Genomic DNA, 6000 nt, shown 5'->3' with positions numbered 1-6000 from the left:
GGCTTGCAGAATTGCTTGAGAGTTGGGAGAAAGGATGTATTTTTTCAAAAGTATTAAAATAAGATGAAACAACAAAACTATAAATACCTAGAAAATGAAATGTTAATCCACTAAAAATAGTCTTACGTAAGTAAATTATATTATATGTATGTATGTATGTATGCATGTGTGTAAAGTATACATATATAAATTACACATATATGTAAGTATGCACATGTAAATAATAATTGGTACAATGGTACATTATAATGTACTTGGTAAAGGAGGAAATAAGGAGCATGCAAAAGAGATTTGCCTTAGTTGCACAATGCCAGGAAAATACTGCCTTGATTACATCACAACCACATTTTTTATTGAATATATTCTTTATTTACATTTCAAATGTTATTCCCTTTCCCAGTTTCGCCCTTCCAGAAAACCCCTACCCCATTCCCTATGCCCCTGCTTCTATGAGGATGTTTCTCCACTCAACTCACTCCCACCCTACCCTCCCTTGACTTCCCTAGGCAGGGGCATTTATAGAGCCTTCATAGGACCACACAACCACATTTCTGTCCAATAAATACTTGTCTGCATTCTCCTTTTCTCTGTCTTTCTTTTCCTTTTGATTTAATTTTATTTATTTTAGTAGTCCCTGCAATGGTTCTTTCATTTCTATAACCATAATGGAAGTCATCCTTCATGGCCATGATAACTAGAAGTCCAAAATTCTTGAACACAGAATTTTCAAAGCAACTAGACACCTAGCACTAGCCAGAGCCTCTCTCAGGTCCCCCTGTGGATTGCACACAAGGATCCCCTCTGTTTCTTACTCCATTGCCCTGAGTGTCATCCCAAAGCTTTCAAAGACATCTGGCAGCATCTTCTGTCTCATTATCTGGGACTGTAGTGGCAAACTATTTCCCTCAACTCAGCATCCCAGATCCTGGAAAATTCCTAAGGAATAAGTCATTTGAATCTGTACTCCATTTTTTTTTTTGGTTCCTTCTTGACCTTTGGGATGGAATGGAAGGCATATTCTTTCATAATGGAGCAATGTGGGCTTAGAAGTCAGCCAGACCTGCGTCATTTGTGTTTATCCTGAGAAAGGTCTCAAAGCTTGCTCATCATTTAACATAGGGTGGAAACAGCACTGGGCTTACTGCCGGTTACTGGCTTGTTGACCTAACATGCATCTTTTCTCTCTGAGTCCATTTGTTTCCCTTGTGAGTGGAAGAATCCCAGTCTTACACATAGAGCCGCTCTCCCAATCCTCAAGGTGTGTGACCAGCAAGGTTAGCACAATGCCTGGCATGCAAGGAGTGCTCAGAACACAGTCGAGCAGAACGATTAATGGCCACCAGGGACTGGAAGGACAGAAAACAGGGAGTGACTGCTTAGTGAATACCGGCTTCCTTGTGGAATGATAAGAATGCTCTGGGGTTAGATATCAATGATGATTGCACAAGGTTCTTAATGTACTGAATAACAAACCACTACATGTCATAACCGTGATTAAAATGGAGAAGTGGGGATATAGTTCAGGGGTAAAGTATGTGTCTAGCATGTATGAGGTCCTGGGTTTGATCCTCACACCTCAAAAATAAGATTAAGGCAGTCAGTTTATATTATATGCATTTTACCACAATAAAAGATGAACGATGGTAGCTGTTCCCTGTGTTTATAGCCCATGGGATGAGACGGGTGAAGAACATAGAACCAGTCAGGAATTCCTCCTATGAGAGCAAGAACTAAGAATCAAGACAAAAGTCGGCATTGTGGTGGGGAAAACAGAGCCTGGGTCAGTAAGTGTCCCTGATGGTGACTGGAAGGGAAAGGGAGCAGAGCCTAGATCAGTGGTGTCCCGGCGGTGGCTGGGAGGGAGGGGCAGCAGAGCAGAAGGATAAGAAAACAAATGGCAGCACTTTCCAGACTCCAGGGAACCAGCTGTGCTCAGTGAACTTTGTCACGGTCATCTTGGTGTGCAGAGTGCAAGTCACAGATCGGAAGGAGATAGCAGGCCTGGAAGGAATGAGTCATGGGAGAGGAAAGGACCGTCACTCACCCGCCAAGGAAGGCACAACCACAAGGCAGCATGATATGGAACCCAGAGTTCCCTCTGGATCCTCTGGAAGTGCCTACCACCTCTCAACTCCGTCTGTTCTCTAATTCCCCACTCTAGCCCTGCTCCTGGATGACCTGGATGAGATTCAGATGGGGCAAGCCCACACTTGGAAATATAACTACTGCCCATCAGACTACCACCACCCCTTGCCACTTCAGAGATGTCCAGCTTTGAACAATCTTTCTCATTTTTCTTTCCTTTTCTTAATGTGTATGTACATGTTCATGTGTGTGAGTGCAGTCATCTGTGTCTCGTGAAGCTCATGTGGAGTCAGGGGGCAAGGTCAAGGGTGGTCCTCACCCTGCACCTTGTTTGAGATGGGGTTTGTTCTTGAACACTGTGACCATCAAGTTCATACATCTGAGAGTGTCTGCAGGTCCTTCTGTCTCCACCTCCACCTTCCATCTCATCGTAGACTCACCTTCTGTCTCCATCTCCATTACACCTAGATTTTCAAGAGTTCTGGGGATCTGAGCTTAGGTTCTGACTATTGTACAGCAAGCACCTTAATTTTGGAACCATCTCCCAGCCCCAATTTGCTTGACTTTCCCGAAATTCCTCATGAAACAGAAAAGCCTTACTTGTAATCCTACTCATAATGCTGTCAGGAAGAGTCCATGTGACAGACAGTGAAACACAGCCTCAGATCAGACTCCTGATAAACATAGTCTCTTTCCCCTCCACAGAATCCATTTTCTCTTTCCACCAGCCCACAAGGTAGGAGCCGATGTGGAAGTAGACAGTGAATAAAGGAAGGCGTGATAAGTGAGCATAAAAGATGACTTTTAGAAGCAATGGCTTTATTACTAACAGTCTTGGGAATGCAAACAGAGTAAATGACTAACATCAGGTGATTACAAATATAAACATTAAATATTTACACAGCCAAAGAGATACCCACGAGAAAAAGAAGCCAGGCATATACAAAAAGAACATAACCATGTGGCAATACTCAAATGAAGTTAATAAAGTAGTCAAAACTAACTACAAAGATAGGAAACAGAATAACAGTTAGTTTTAGGGTGTTCCCGACCACATTGGAGCACAAAAGAGACCTCTAGAAGGCTGAAGGCATGTTATATCTTGATATCCTTGGTCCTTACATGTATACAAAACTCATCAAGGTGTGTATGTAGGCTTGGCGTATTATATGTTATACTACAATAGCCAGGGGTGGGAAGTGGGGACCTGACATTGATACCTTCAAGGACATACTACCAAGTTGCGACCAAACCCAAAATACCAAGCCTGCAGTTGTACAAATGACTCGCATATGCATTTTTTAAAAAAAGCATAAAGACAGAGAGACGAAGGAATACTCAGCCAAGCCTGGGGATGAAATCATTTCAAACAAAACTGAAAGAATGGTGGTGAGGGGGGAGAGGAGAAATAAACTGCTGCATTCCCATAAGTGACTTTCAGTTTTTCTTTATTTCTTTTTTTCCAGCATTGCTATGGCTGGTGAAATGGTTTAATAAGTAAGGCTTGCTAAAAAATCATGGTGACTTGTGTCACCATTCCCAAATCCCATGAAGAAGAAAGCCAACTCCTAAAAGTTGTCCTCTGACCTTTATATAAACACGTTTAGCATGCACACAACTGCACTGACACACACACACACACACTCACTCACTAGTAAGATTTAATATATAGATTTATCTTGTATAGATGTGTATATTGTGTATAAGAGCACTCGCATACCACAGTATGTGTGTGGAGGTTAAAGGACAACCTCAGGGGACAGTCTTCACTTCCACCTTGTTTTTGAGGCAGAGTCTCTTTGTTAGCCGCTGCTACACATTAGCCCATTCTAGCCAGACCTTGAGGTTCACGGTGGGGGTGTCTCATGCCTCCGCATCCAGGAGCGCTGCGGTTAAAGACATGTACCACGTCTGGCCTTTTAGATGGATTCTGAACAACTCAACTCGGAGCATCAGGCTTGCATAGCAGACATTTTACCCACTAAACCATCTCCCAGTCCTAAGTTCTGGTTGTCTGAAGTTATCTGGTTGTCTGGAGTTCCACTGTCATTCACACCAGCTGTTTTAATTGAATCTCTTTCTATAGGAAGAGCATGGTTAAGTGGGAAGATGAGCATGTCTACTACATGGATGCATTCCACAAGCACGGTTAGTTGATGGACTACAAGTCCTTCACAGTCTTCAAGGCTGTGCTCACAGCTCTACTGAGCTATCACTGGTCACTGGTACCCTCTAATGGCCTCTGTAGTGTTCTAAAGCTGAAATGGAGACAAAAATCTGGGCACATTTCCAGTCATTTGGCTACTTTTTCATCATGGGCAACTTCCTACATGTTGAATCCCTCCTCTCCAAGACCCAAGTCAGTCACAAAACCCACTTCTTCACCCTCTCTTGGAGCTGTATACGGACATATAAGCCAGCAATGGAATAAGTCTCCAGCAATGGAATATGAAATAAGCATTGTCAGTAGAGAGGAAGAAGCAAGCTGTAGGCACCACACAGAACCCATTTTCTGGCAAGGATGGTGAGAGTAGCCAACAGTTCTCTGAGTCCCAGTAGCAAAGTTTTAGCAACATGAATGTGGTCTGAGATGCCAGCATCCTGTGGATTCTCCAGATCAGTGGCCACTGTTCTTAGGCAAGAAGCTTCCCAGCTGATTCTGGTCCTGCCAGTATATCTGCATGCAAGCCTAAATGAACTCAACCAGGTGCAAATTGTCATATTATACATACACAGGGAAGACACTCTCCACATGGGGACCTTGGCTCACACACTTGTTAGCATTGGTCAACTTGAAATCTAGATTCGGGGGAGAGACTCAAGTGAGCATGGTGCTTGCAGGCCATGGGGCATGTTCTTGTTTTCCAAAAGAATTCAGTTCATAGAAACTCCTGATATAATAATTAAAACTAATGCTAAGCCAGGCGTGTAGCACACTTTGGAAACAGGAAGCAGAAGCAGGCAGATTTCTATGAATTCAAGACCAGTCTGATCTACAGAGCAAGTTTTAGGCCATCCAGGACTATATAAGGAGGCCCTAGAAAGAGAGTGTGTATGACCCAGAGAAAAAGGGGTGGGAGAGAGAAAGAGAGAGAGAGAGGCTGTTGATAAGAAAGAACCAGAAATGACTTGCCAGTGTGGATGGAGGGAATCTTACATGGCCAATGATAAAGAAATACAAGCAATTAAGGCCAGCTAAGAGAGAGACTTGATCTTCCTCAGGGATGAGCACTCTAAATGGGTATCCAATATGCCAGTACCAAATGATCACCCCTAAAAGTGTGTGTGTGTGTGTGTGTGTGTGTGTGTGTGTGTGTGTGTGTGTGACATACATGCACAGGCATGCAATGCTAAATTTACTCAGCAGGTTTTATCTATATATGTATCCATGTATTTATATTCATATTCATATGTAATATATATTAACAATAATTAAAGAAAAGAGGCCGTGGATTTGGATTTGAGGAAGGATGGGCACATGTGGCATAGGAGGGCTTGGAAGAAAGTGAAAGAGGGGTAATGTTGTAATTATATTTTAATTAAGTTTTTAAAAAACTGATATTAATAAGAAAAGACCATAGCCAAGACATAATCCACACATCAAATGATGCCCAAAAGAATGGAGGAGTGGCCCCTGGTTCTGGAAAGGCTCAGTGCAGCAGTGTACGGCAATACTAGAACAGGGAAGTGGGAAGAGGTGGATGGAGGAACAGGAGGAGGGAAGAGGGCTTATGGGACTTTCAGGGAGTGGGGAGCCAGAAAAGGGGAAATCATTTGAAATGTAAATAAAAAAATATATTGAATAAAAAAAATAAAGTACAAAAAAAATAAGAAAAGGCTAGAAGTTGCAGTCCAGCCTGGTTTACAAACCAAAAGCAATCTACAGATTCAATGCAATCCCCATCAAAATCTCAA

The sequence above is a fragment of the Apodemus sylvaticus genome, chromosome 5, assembly GCF_947179515.1.
Source record: "Apodemus sylvaticus chromosome 5, mApoSyl1.1, whole genome shotgun sequence".
Taxonomy (NCBI): Eukaryota; Metazoa; Chordata; class Mammalia; order Rodentia; family Muridae; genus Apodemus; species Apodemus sylvaticus.
The sequence above is the reverse complement of the archived record's forward strand: the minus strand, read 5'-3'. Positions refer to the sequence as shown.